Source organism: Cervus elaphus, chromosome 1 (genome assembly GCF_910594005.1).
Source record: "Cervus elaphus chromosome 1, mCerEla1.1, whole genome shotgun sequence".
NCBI lineage: Eukaryota > Metazoa > Chordata > Mammalia > Artiodactyla > Cervidae > Cervus > Cervus elaphus.
In genome coordinates, this window is record NC_057815.1 from 77,845,524 (window position 1) to 77,860,053 (window position 14,530).

At 42.6% G+C, this 14,530-nt stretch overlaps 1 long non-coding RNA gene across 2 annotated transcripts in view; it reads left to right on the top strand.

Moving 5' to 3' along the window:
- Window positions 1-14,530, top strand: part of LOC122698254 — a 60,613-nt gene that overhangs the window by 10,407 nt on the left and 35,676 nt on the right. The gene's annotated exons all lie outside the window — the stretch shown is intronic.

The window sequence follows — 14,530 nt, forward strand, 5'->3', positions numbered from 1 at the left end:
ACTTCACTTTCTTTCTCTTTCCTTATTGGTAATTTCAAAATCATCACAATACCAAATGAAATTCACAGAATAATTCTTGTTTAATGGATGAAAAGCTGAGGCTCAGACTCATTCGAGTGACTATAGGCAGCTAAAATAACCAACAAGTGACAGGGCTCAGCTGAAAGTACAGCCAGCTCTCTGTTGCCACAGGTTCTGCATCTGCAGTTTCAAACAATCCTGGATTGAACACATGCGGAAAAATTCCAGAAAGTTCCAAAAAGCAAAACTTGAATTTGCCTCACACCAGCAACTATTTACACAGTATTTATATTGTATTTACAATTATTTGTTGTTGTTGTTGTTTAGTTGCTTAGTCGTGTCTGACTCTTTGTGACCCCATGGACTGCAGCACACCAGGCTTCTCTGACCTTCCCCATCTCCTGGAGCTTGCTCAAACTTATGTCCATTGAGTCAGTGGTGCCATCCAACCATCTCGTCCTCTGTCATCCCCTTCTCCTCCTGCCTTCTATATTTCCCAACTTCATGGTCTTTCCATGAAAGAAGTCAGCTCTTCTTATCAGGTGGCCAAAGTATTGAAGCTAACATTTATAATGTATTAGGTATTATGAGTAATCCAGAGATGATTTAAAAGGAGGATGTGCATAAGTTATAAGGGCTTCCCAGGTGGCGTTAGTGGGAAAGAACCTGCCTGCCAATGCAGGAGACAAAAGAGACGTGAGTTTGAACCCTGGGTCAGGAAGATCCCCTGGAGGAGGGCATGGCGACCCACTCCAATATTCTTGCCTAGAAAATTCCATGGACAGAGGAGCCTGGTGGGCTATGGTCCATAGGGTAACAAAGAGTTGGACATGACTGAAGCAACTTAGCATGCAAACATAGATTATATACAAATATTATGTCATTTATATACAAATCTGAGCATCTTCAGATTTGGGTATCTGGGGAGGGTCCTGGCACTAATTCCCCATGGATACCAAGGGACAACTGTACTTATTTCAGAATCTGCTTCTTAGGAGAAGTTCCCTGATCTGGGTTACAAGGAAATTGACCGGCAGCTACAGTTCTATCCATGTCTCCTTCCTCACTATGGCCAGCAAAACATTGTTCTTTTGGAGTGGGGCTTCCCTTACCAGGAATTCCTCCCCAACTCCTTTTTCCTTCTACCTATGCATTCCCTTGTCAACAGCTCCTGCTAGAGAAATGTCTCTCCTTCTAACCACCCACCAGAATATATATGAGGATGTTCAATTATAGATCTATCAGTCTGTCCTTGTACTTTCTCTTATAACCATACTCTGCAGATAACACTCACAGTCTTGTTAGTGCCCACAAACACATACCTAATTCCTGAAATAGAGCTAAATGTGTAAGTAGTGCTCAGTTTAAAACAGTTCTCTCAGCTGAATTAGGGTCCTCATATCCCAAGTGTTTCCTATCTGTCAGACACTGAGTTATTGGTATTGTCCAAAAATTATTTAATTCTAATTGCAACCATCTTTGAGAAAGGTACTGTTATTATCAACTTATACATGAAGACACTAAGGCTCAGAGATGTTACTAAGGAGCAAATGACTCTAACATCCTTGCTCTTAATCTCCGCTGTACTTCCTTCTTTTGGGAGACAGAGTATCTTTGCTTTTTCAGCCTTGATATTTGACCCTTAAGTGTTAAATCAAAATGTTTTCTGTTATGAACACATGGAAGAGCCTTACAAAATTCCCTGAAAGGAATCATCAATCCATTGGTCCATCCATCCATCCGTCATAGCAACCATCTTTCCCTCTGATTTATACCAAGTTTTTAAGAAAGACTGAGGCAGGGTAAGAGCAGGAATGTTTGAATGAGCTACTACCTGTTCTTCCCTGAATTAACCCCTTTGCACCTCTAGAAGAGACTGAAATGTTTCAGGATGGCTATGAAAACAGATTCTTGCCTCCCTTCTCTTCCTTGTCACTGCTTCTCTTCACCCATGGCTGGCCCTGGAAAAGCAGCTGTGAATCTACTTGGGCTGGAGCTTCTGTCTAACTTGTCATCCTAGGGAGGCAACGTATATTTCAGAAACATACACTCAGATGTGCAATTTGTTGCTCATCTGGATCAGTGGTGCCCACTGGATCAGTGAAGCAGAAATGACCACAGCTGTGGCGCAGTGGAGGAGATGTCAAAGGACCACATGGGTGTCTTTCTTCTGCAATGCACCTTGACGAGTTCCTTAATCTCTGAGCCTCGGTTTCTCTTCTTGTGTACTAGGAGAGAATTTTCCTTTTTCCTCGCCTCCTTTTTCTTCGCCAACACAAAGCCTCTGGTATGGAAGAGATCTTTAGTGAGACAGAACAGAAAGATTGAAACTTGGTTAAGCTAATAACAAATCAAAATGAAACTGATCAGTTGAGCTGGACAACATCAGCTAGAGCCACATCTGTTAGTCCTGTAGATACTCCACTCTAGACTCACATAGGTAAAGCACAGGCAACCAAATAAAATGCCCAGAAGGCCCAGGCAGGAAATACAAATGAATGCCATTGGAGAGAGCACCATCTATACAACAGGAAAAGTGCCTTGATGAGCTAAGGCAGATAGACCTGCCTAAAGGGGCAGGTGTGATTCAGTTCTGAGCCGTTTGCCACGTGGCAACACAGGTTCATTGCTGATGAACCATTCCATTTTGCAAAGAACACCTGAAATTCTGATTTTTAGGCAAAATCTCATTATAAACATTACCTACTCTGTCTACTTTTCTTGTCTTTTAAAATAATTTTCTTTATTTACTTTAGTTATTTTGGCTACATGAAGGCTTTCTCTAGTTGCAGCAAGCAGAGGCTATTCTCCAGTTGCAGTGTGAGGGCTTTTCATTGCAGTGGCTTCTCTTGTTGTGGATCATGGGCTCTAGGACACGTGGGCTTCAGCAGTTGCAGCACATGGGCTCAGTAACTGTGGCACATGGGCTTGGTTGCTCTGTGGGATCCTCCTGGACCGGGGATCGAACTGGTGTCCCCTGCATAGCAAAGATGACTCCCAACCACTGAACTATCAGGGAAGCCCTCTGTCCACTCTCTGAAAACAGTGAGGGGCAGTAGAACATGCTGTGTTAGGGAAAACACTTCCCTTCTTGATGATTCCTCCCCCAAAGAGACATCTATAAAAAACAAACTTACGGTTAGCAAAGGGGAAGTGGGGGGACAAGTAAATTAAGAGTTTGGGATTAACAGATACACATGACTAAATATAAAATAGATAAACAATATGGCCCTACTGTACGGCACAGGGAACTATACTCAATATCCTGCAATAAGCCAAAATGGAAAAGAATATGACAAAATATATATATAACTGAATCACTTTGCTGTATAATAGAAATTAACACATTATAAATCAACTATTCTTCAATAAAAAAAAATAACACCCCTGGCCTCTGCCCCACTCTTCATTCATTCTTCCTCAGGTAGGACAAAATAACTTACCTGATTGATGGGTTTAGAAAGAACCCATCTTCTGGGTTATAAGAAAGAACTGGGCATTTATAACCCAGTGCCTTTCCTCTCCCTTTCCCTTGGGAGCTACCCACCCAAGGACTCTGCCCTGATGAAGGCCAGCCAAATCCAGTCCAGTGTGGGCAAGTCTCTAATCTGGGATTCTGTAGTAGGAATCCTATCTGCCTACCACTATAAGCCATATTCCCCCAACATCCACTTTCTTGTTAAGGTGATACATCACCTCCATCAGCATCCTCTTCGGTCTTACTTCTCAATGGGTTCATAGTTCAAGCAGGAAAAGAGAAACCCTAGTTACTAGGTCTACCTCAAGGCTCCAGGAGTCAGCTCTGGTTCCAGGTCATACATTTGCTTCCTCTACCAACAAACTAAATCTTTGAATGCAGGATTTTAACTACTGTATCTCATGAGATTAAAGGCAGGAGGCGTGCTTAGAAACTTGAAGACTGGGCTTCCCTGAAGGCTCAGTGGTAAAGAGTCTGCCTGCCAACGCTGGAGACATGGGTTATATCCCTGATCTGGGCAGATCCCATGTGACGCTAAGCCCGTGTGCCACACCCTCTGAGCCTGTGCTGTAGAGCCCGGGAGCTGCAGCTACTGAGCCCACATGTCAGAACTACTGAGCCCACGTGCCAGAACTACTGAGCCCGCGTGCCAGAACTACTGAGCCCGCGTGCCAGAGCTACTGAGCCCGCGTGCCAGAGCTACTGAGCCCGCGTGCCAGAGCTACTGAGCCCGCGTGCCAGAGCTACTGAGCCCGCGTGCCAGAGCTACTGAGCCCGCGTGCCAGAGCTACTGAGCCCGCGTGTCAGAGCTACTGAGCCCGCGTGCCAGAGCTACTGAGCCCGCGTGCCAGAGCTACTGAGCCCACGTGTCAGAGCTACTGAGCCCACGTGCCAGAACTACTGAGCCCACATGTCAGAACTACTGAGCCCGCGTGCCAGAACTACTGAGCCCACGTGCCAGAACTACTGAGCCCACATGTCAGAACTACTGAGCCCGCGTGCCAGAACTACTGAGCCCACATGTCAGAACTACTGAGCCCGCGTGCCAGAACTACTGAGCCCACGTGCCAGAACTACTGAGCCCACGTGCCAGAACTACTGAGCCCACATGTCAGAACTACTGAGCCCACGTGCCAGAACTACTGAGCCCGCGTGCCAGAGCTACTGAGCCCACGTGCCAGAGCTACTGAGCCCACGTGCCCTACAGCCTGTGCTCTGCAACAAGAGACGCCACCACAACGAGAGGCCTGAGCATCTCAACTAGAGAGTCGCCCCAGCTCGCTATTAGAGAAAAGCCTGCACAGCAGCAGAGACCCAGCACAAACCAAAACGAAATACAAATAAATAAAATTATTCTTTAAAGTATTCCTTTCTTTAAAAAGAAAAAGAAACTTGAAGATCTTCTGGTGATTCTTTGGGATGGAGCTTGGAGAGATGGGTAGAGAAGATTGAAGGGATTATGGGAAGTAAGAGAAGATGGAAAGAAGATTCAAAAAGAGAGTCATTGGACACCTGTCAGAGGAGGACAGTACATGGACCAGAGGTCAATCAGTGAGAAAAATACAGACTATTTTGCACTATCTTCTGAACGTCATTTGGGCTCAGGATCACCTAATAGTAAGGTTATTTTCTTTCAGGTAAAGGTCTGTACTTACACACCCTTCCTAGGGGTAACGTGAAAATAATAACGTCTCTCATGCCTCCTTCACAAGGTTGAAAGGATCAAATGAGTTATCTTTGGAGAATCTGACCGTAAGACCCTGTTATCTGTATCATCAATAATGTAATTCAAGATGCCAAGAAGAGGCAAACTTACTTATTCTGAAACTCACTTTCCAAAACCCTAGAGAACTAAAATCAGATGTTCTTTTCTTGAGAATGATTTAACAGCCATTGGGAACAAGAAAAACTAATACCTAGAAAAAAGGTTAAAGAGCAAAGTAAACCATTTTGAGACTCATTCATTGAACATGTATTGAGCATTTACTATGCCCCTGACACTGATATGGGAACCGGGCATGCAAAATTGAATAAGTACCCTGAACAAAGAGAGTTTTTAGTGGTGGCAATTTCCAGCAATTCAATGTGCTGTATTTTTGTTTTGTCTGATTTTAACTGAAAGTACATTTTTAAAGAATGTTTGGGAATTATAGCCCTACAATAAAATATGTTTTGTTTCACTTCCTTTAGCTGTTGTTTTATGACAGCACTGACCTTCTGACCAGAAGCAAAATTCTGGCCTTTCTAAATATCCCATATTGGCTGGGCATAATGGGTTTTCAAAATAAATGGATTGGATTTCTCAACCTGTCAAAACATAGAGCATGAAGGCTTTTTCGAACTTGAGAGGCCTGCTCTGAGCATGGATTCAGAGTCCACCGTCTGAGCCAGGGAGCCGAGAGCCAGCTTATCAGCAGCCTGTTATTTTTGATGGAAGCAGAGGTGACCAGGACAAAGAAATGAGCTCAGGGAGGTCAGACTAACTTAAACATGATGTCACCCAGGGCAATCAACACATCAGAGGCCTTGGATCTCTCAGAAGGGAATTTTAGAGGATTTTAACTGAGGCAAAAATCTAAGCCCCACCTGGCCGCTCCTGTAGGACGGTCTTCAGGAGGAGTTCAGAGAAGGGATGGCCCCACTTGGAAGATCAGCCCAGGTGCTGATGAGTAAGTTCAGGGCTAATTATAAAACGGTGGTCTGTGATATTATTAACAATGGAAGTATGGGAAGATGCTTCAGTGATAGACCAGCCCAGCTCCACTCCATTTTTTTAAGTATCTTTACTTTTTCAGAACAGGATTTACTTATTTGGCTGTGTCCAGTCTTAATTGTGGCACACAGGGTCTTCATGGCATCACGTGGGATCTTTCGTCATGGCACAGGGACTCTGGTGGTGGCCCGTGAGCTCCAGAGCATGTGGGCTTCAGTAACTGTGGTGTGAAGGCTTGGTTCCTCCGTGGCATGTGGGATCTTAGTTCCCTGACAAGGGATCCAATCTGCGTCTCTACATGGCAAGGGGGATTCTTAACCACTGGACCACCAAGGAAGTCCCTCCACTACTTTCTACCTCTGTAACAAGGCCTCAGTCTCTCCATTTGTGAAATGACAACAAATGGGCTGCCACACACGGCTGCCATATGATCACATATAACAACTAGGTAGATAAGTCCCTCCAGGAAATGCAAGCCCAAAGCAGCTCTTCCTGACCCTCAGACTGGCTGCTGCGGGGTCACACCCAGGGCCTTGCCAAGGTCAAGAGAGGCTCCTTATATATTAAGAAATGCCCAAACTGGGTCAAGCAGAAATTGTAATGCTTTAATGGCTAAACTTTCCTGACTCTCTGCCACATCTCTTTTGGAGATGAGTGTGAGGTTCTGTGACTGAGGCCATTGCAAAACCACTCCCTCCAACTTTGCCCCAACCTGAGACCCTGTTCTCGGTGTGTGATTGAGAGTCCTGTGGGAGTGTTGAGGCTTGTCCCTCAGGCCTTCTCCCCACTATCTTATAGGCTGTGTAACTTTAAAGTATCTGATCCCAAAGTGTGAGGAAAGGGGAAAGAGAGGCTCCCAGAGACCATTACTCTGGGAAGAGACCTGAAAGCCCTCACCAAGCAGGGGCCTCCTCGGCAGGAAGTGTTTTATTTCACAATTAACAAAGGCAAAGAGAACCCTTTCTAGGGTACGTTTTTCCCTCAAGGCCACAGGGTTTAACCCTCTCTGCCCACCAGCCATTGCTCTGAATGAATTAGAGGAGCCAATGATTGGGGCAGTATATGCCAGCTCTGTTGAAATAGACTTCCTGGAGTTCATCTGCATCTTTCTCCAAAGGGATGGAGGCTCTTGTCAAGGTCAGCAAGAAGCATCATTTATGATTCATCACAGATCCAGAGACTTCAAAACGAGGTGTGTAGGGGAGTGGTGGGGTGAGTGGGGAGCCAAGGAGAAGAAAGGAAGGTGGGAAGGAGGCAGGCAGTCAATTACTAACTCTACCTAACCACAGCCAACAGCTCATCCAAGGCACTTGCAGACTGGGTTTGGGGATCACAGGAGGCACATGAGAATCCAGCTCAGACGGTGCTGTATTAGTGGTGCGGGAACCCACTGGGGTAATTCCACATACCCATCTTGCTGGCTCTGGGTCCCAGCAGATCACTGAATGGACATCAAGAGCTGTGTCTGGTGTTGGCCATTACAAGAGAGAAGGGTCTCCAAGCCAGGATGTGAAATAAATCATGAACAAATGCCCATAGACAAAGGCCTGACCAATGAACAACCTGGGAACTACAATGGCATAAACCAGAGGGGGTGGATGTGGCTGGTTTATATGCTTCTAACTCTTTCGTACCATGATTATGAGCCAGGGAGCAATGTTTGTAGCACATTGAACTAGAAAAGGACAGTCTACAGTGTTCCCAAGTTTGCCTTCTTATTATCCATTATCACCATCACCTTGACCTTTACCACTACCATTGTTATGGTCATTATTGGTCATTTTCATCATTATTCCTTGCCTGTATACAGTCTCTCACAATTGACAGAGGACTTCTGCATCTACTCTGATAATTTGAGCATTACAGTACCTCTCTGAAGTGGGCAGGGTACCCCATTCTCCCAACGTGTAAACCAAGGTTTATTGAAGGTAAATTGCTGGCCCTAAGTCATGCTCAACTCTGGTTTCTTGTAAGTATTGTTGACTTATAACACTACAACTTTCCTCTGAGAATGATACTGATAAGACATAGGGAACATCTATTTCTGCTTTATTGACTATGCCAAAGCCTTTGTGTGAATCACAATAAACTGGGGAAAATTCTGAAAGAGATGGGAATACCAGACCCCCTGACCTGCCTCTTGAGAAACCTGTGTGCAAATCAGGAAGCAACAGTTAGAATTGGACATGGAACAGTAGGCTGGTTCCAAATAGGAAAAGGAGTATGTCAAGGCTGTATATTGTCACCCTGCTTATTTAACTTATATGCAGAGTACATCAAGAGAAATGCTGGGCTGGAGGAAGCACAAGCTGGAATCAAGATTGCCGGGAGAAATATCAATAACCTCAGATATGCAGATGACATCACCCTTATGGCAGAAAGTGAAGAAGAACTAAAGGGCCTCTTGATGAAAGTGAAAGAGGAGAATGAAAAAGTTGGCTTAAAGCTCAACATTCAGAAAACTAAGATCATGGCATCCGGTCCCATCACTTCATGGCAAACAGATGGGGAAACAGTGGCTGACTTTATTTTTCTGGGCTCCAAAATCACTGTGGATGGTGATTGCAGCCATGAAATTAAAAGACACTTACTCCTTGTAAGGAAAGTTATGACCAACCTAGATAGCATATTAAAAAGCAGAGACATCACTTTGTCAACAAAGGTCCATTTAGTCAAGGCTATGATTTTTCCTGTAGTCATGTATGGATGTGAGAGGTGGACTATATAGAAAGCTGAGTGCCGAAGAATTGATGCTTTTGAACTGTGGTGTTGGAGAAGACTCTTGAGAGTCCCTTGGACTGCAAGAAGATCCAACCAGTCCATCCTAAAGGAGATCAGTCCTGCGTGTTCATTGGAGGGACTGTTGTTGAAGCTGAAGCTCCAATACTTTGGCCACCTGATGCAAAGAGCTGACTCATTTGAAAAGACCCTGATGCTGGGAGGGATTGGGGGCAGGAGGAGAAGGGGATGACAGAGGATGAGATGGCTGGATGGCATCACCGACTCAATGGACATGGATTTGGGTGGACTCTGGGAGTTAGTGATGGATAGGGAGGCCTGGCGTGCTGCGGTTCATGGGGTCACAAAGAGTCAGACATGACTGAGCGACTGAATTGGAGACACAGGTACTGATTAGGCAGGACAGACATAAACAATGAATGGATGTGGCCATTCTCATTCATACATGAATATCTCCAGGATGATCGACTCAAGGACATAGAACACAACATTGCATCTCTGGGTCCAGCCTTCTCTGCCATTCACAGAAGTCCTACTCTTCCCAAATAAGACTGCAAGATGAGGTATGAGGTGAGATGGGGTCATTATTATAAACAGAGAGCTTTCAATCTCATCTTCCTCCACCATTTTGAGACAAGGCAGTGGAAAAAGGAGGTGGGGTGGGATGGGAAGTATGGCAGCTATTACATGGATGTCTGGGCTGAAGGAAAAGACCACGCTTCAAGCTGGAAGACTGAGTTCAGATCAAGTCTTTAAGGTGTCCTGAGGAAATCCCATGGCTTTAGAAAGAAGAAGAAGCAGCCAGGAATTCAGAGCCAGGTGGAAAAAGGATTGGGGTGGGAACCAGTGGCAATCAAACGAGAAGCTTATTTTCCCGCTGAGACATAGTAGGGTCTGCCGCTTGATTTGTCCTGGCATGTGGTAGGTAGGCATGGTGACCTGCCTTAGATACAAGGATGAGGCTGGCCAACAGATAGTCGGTGTTTTCATCACACTAAAGAAGTGTGCACAATATGAACTCAGAAATTAATAGACGATCAATCAGATTTTTTACTTTCTCAGAATCTACTCTATTTTCCATGAAAGAATGATACTAATCCTATTTTTATACTCAGTTTTATCAACTCTTCCTATGTACCATTCTTTGAAAAGGATCTCTTTTCATTTCAATAGTAACATACATTCACAGTTAGAAAAAAAATGAATATAGATAAGCCAAAAAATAGAAAAAGAAAATTAAAATAGCCTCTGATTTCTCTATCCAGAAATTACATGGCTTAATAAGTTGATATATATCCTTCCAGACATTGTCCCATGCATAAAACTATCATTGTTGTTATGATGATTTACAAATATTTAGTTATTTTATGCCTAATGTTTTCTTTACCTACGGTTCTTCAAGTTTGGGAATATTATCTTTGTTTGACAATGTAGACTTAACACTAGGAATCTGGACATATTTTATTGCATGAGTATGTTGTTGATATCATAAAATCAGAGGAAGAATAATATTTATTAGAAATGTCCAGGCACAGGGCTCAGAAACAAATCGCTTGAGTCTGAACAGCATTCTGTGTTTTCAAAGTGGCCATGTAAAACACAAAGCCCAGTGGAGTCATATATCACTACTACATAAACAATAATAGCAATTCTTGATTTATATCTTCATATTTTCTGCCTTGTTCTTGCAGAAAAGTTGGTAAAGGCTGATTAGACTGTTACACCTACTTTTTTTTCAGTAGATGGAAGATAGGAGAAAATATTACCACCATGAAAGGAGGGGGAAACCCAAAGGAAAATCTGTTTTTTAAAAATCTGGGACGTGTCAGCAAGATACACAGCTCTGAAGATTAGAGCAAGGAAAACAAATGTGTGAGTTATTTCTTGGATCAAAAGTTTCGATCATCTTTTGGGTTCACTTCTTAGGTATTTGGATATCTGTAAATGATAAGCAAGATGGCAAACTCAAAAAAAATCTAAAATGTGAGGCTTTCAGGTGAAATGGTTCTAACCATGTTTCTGGCTGCAGTCTTCTTCATCAAAAGAATTTTTATCAGTGGGGGGAGCAGAGCTTAACATTAAGATGAAGGTGTGTTCCTTTTTTATGAGTATAATCCTTCTGAATTGATATGGAGCAGAAGTGTGTGCAAAGATATGTCACCAAACAAAGGACCCCAGTTCCTCCATTTCAACAGAGAGTCATCTGTAAGAAATTATTCTGCAGGATTCTGGGCAATACATAATAATAATATTATGTGATTACCTCTAATAGAATTTCTACATGAAAGGTGCTTGGTTAATTAAATTTTGTATGCTGTTGGGTGGTAACAGTTTCAGAACCCACTGATTTGGATTATTTTTTTTCACATTTTGAGCACAGCATACACTAGTTTTATTTTATTTTCTAAAGTGCTGCTGATCAAGGCCCTAGTGTTTATTGAGATTTACTTACCCAGAACTCAGCCCACCACTCTGAGCTAGAAAAAATTCTCCTCTTAGCTTTCATCTTCACGGAGGGGGACGTCTTATTCATAGGAAAACAGAAGAAAAGACTGAGAGAGTTCAATGTTCAATACTGAGTTTCTGTTGAGAAAGTTCCACAAAAGAAAAAAGTAATTTGTAGTGGACTAGAAAGATGAATTCCAGCATATGTTTATGCTAAAAGCAATAGGAAAAGAAAAGCAAAATGAAAAAGAAAAAATGGATGTTCTATTCCATGATATATTCTGTGAAAACAGGAAATAGAAGAAAATCCAGGCAAAAAGTGACAAAAAATAAAGGTGGTAGAATTGGCAAAAGTGAGAAAGCATGCTGGGAAGGGAAGAAACATGAACAATGCTCATTCTTTCTCTTTCTTTCCTAAAATAAGTAATTATGGGATACCTGTTAACGTGCAGAGCATTGTACTAAGTGCTGGGGATAGAGGTGAATCAGACACACATGGTCCAGGCCCTCACAGACCTTAAATAAGGGGAGGGGCAATACGTAAGTAAGCAAATAAAGTGAATATTTTCTTTGTTAATTACTGTCAAAAACAAGACAACAGGCCCAACAGGAAGTCACTTAGGCTGAAAGTCACAAGTCACCTAATCAAGAGCCTGAACGAAGACTCCAGAAATGGAATCTCAAACCAGGCAGTCAGGAATCTCCTCATCATGGCTAGTTAGGTAATCTGCCTCATAAACCCCTCCATCCCCCAGAGCAAAGTCACTTGCAGTAACCACCATGCTTTTTGCCCAGCGCGACTTCCTCACTCCCACTCCCTTCTGCCGACAAAAGTCCTCCATTTTCTACAGCTACTTGGAGCTCCGTTCCATCTGCTAGATTCGATGCGGCCTGATTCATGAATGGTTGAATAAAGCCAGTAAGATTTTAAATTTTGGTCAGTTTTTTTAACATCACTGTGAAGGAAACGAAGGAGTACAGTGTGGTGTGGGGAACCTACTTTACATAGAGCTGCCAGCAAAGATTTTCCTGAAGAAGGCAAACTTTTGAACTGAGACCTGAGAAATGAGAGAGAAGCCACCAGATAGCCCGTGTTTAGGTGTAGCGAATAGCAGGGCAGAAACACTGAGGCAGGAAGGGTTTGCATATAAGAACTGTTAGAAGGCACCTACGGCTGCAGCAGCTGAACGGAACGGAACTGCTGGCTGCAGCAGACGAGAGGGGCTGGTGGGGGGTGGGAGGGAGGAGGAAACAAAAGACCCTGCGGCGAGGAATGTGGACTCTGTCCTAAGAGCAGAGAGAAGCCAGTGCCGAATTTTAAGCAGGGGGAGTCATGGCATCTGGTTTGTACTTTTAAAAGATCGCCTTGATTCTCCCTCACACCATATACAATAAGGAACTCAAAATGGATCAGACACCTAAATGTAAGAGCTAAAATCTACAAAACAGGTAGAAGAAAACATAGGACTAAATCTTTCTAACGTTGGATGAGGCAATGGCTTCTTAGCAGTGACACCAAAGTATAAGCAGTAAAAGAAACAGATGAAGTGGAGTTCTCAAAATGAGAAATTTTTGTGTTTCAAAGTATATCGTAAGAAGTGATAAGGGGCTGATAAGGGACTTGTATCTAAGATCTACAAAGAACACTTACAACTCAATAAAATAAAGACAAATAATCCAATTTTAAATGGGTAAAGAATATAAATAGACATTTCTCCAGAGAAGGCATACAGATGGCCAACAGGTACATAAAAAGATGCTCTACACCACTAAGCATTAGAGAATGCAAATCAAAACCACAATGACATACCACTTCTTGTCCATTAGGATGGCTTTTGTTAAAACCAGAAATAATTAAAATTAAAAAGCAGAAAGGAGAATAGTTGTTACTAAGGTCTGGGAGGGGGAGGTAATGAGGACAGAGTTTCAGTTTGGGATGATGAAAAATTTCTGAAGATGGATGGTGACAAGGGTTGTACAATAATGTGAATCTCCTCCAACTAATTAAAAAAAAAAAAAAATAATAATGTGAATCTACTTAATGCCACTGAACAGTAATAGCTAAAATGGTAACTTTTATGTTATGGATTCAGTTCAGCCGCTCAGTCATGTCCGACTCTTTGCGACCACATGGACAGAAGCACGCCAGCCTTCCCTGTCCATCACCAACTCCCGGAGCCTACTCAAACTCATGTCTATCACATCAGTGATGTTATGTATAGTTTACCACAATAAAGAAACATTTTTAAAAGGTGAGGGTGGGGACAGGAGGTAGGAAAGCCCAGTATTTGAATACATTTTTCCAAATAAGATATATAAATGGCCATAAAATACATTTAAAAATGTTCAACATCATTGGTCCTTAGGGAAAGGCAAACCAAAGCCACCTTGAGATACCAGTTCATACTCAGGTAGATGACTATATTAAAAAAAAAAAAAAAAACCAGACAATGACTAGAGTTGTAAGAATATGAAGAAATTGGCACCCTTGTACATTGCCAGTGGGATTATTAAACAGGCAGTCACTTTGGTAAACACTTCGGCAGACTCTCAAAAACATCATTTAAAAAAAAATTTTCAAGGACTGGTTGATTTACAATGCTATGTTATTTTCAGGCGTACAGCAAAGTGATTCAGTTATATGTACACACATATCCACTCTTTTTTAAAAGATTCTTTTCCCATACAGGCCATTACAAAGTATTAAATAGAGTTCCCTCTTCTATACAGCAAGTTCTTAGTAGTTATCTATTTTATAAATAATTGTGTATATGTCAGTCCCAATCTCCCAATTTATCCCTCCCTCCCTCTTATCCCCTGGTAATCATGTTTGTTTTCAATATCTGTGATTCTACTCCTCTTTTGTAAATAAGTTCATTTGTGCCCTATATTTAGATTCCACGTAGAAGCGATATCATATGACATTCGCCTTTCTGTGTCTGATTTACTTCGTTGCGTATGACAGAAGAGTTATCACACGACCCAGAAATTCCAGTCCTAGGTATACACCCAAGAGAAGTGAAAACATACATCCATGCAAAAACTTGTACAAAAATGTTCACAGCAGCAACATTATTCATGAGAGCCAAAAAGCAGAAAGAACTCAAATGTCTATCAACTGATGAATGGTAAAT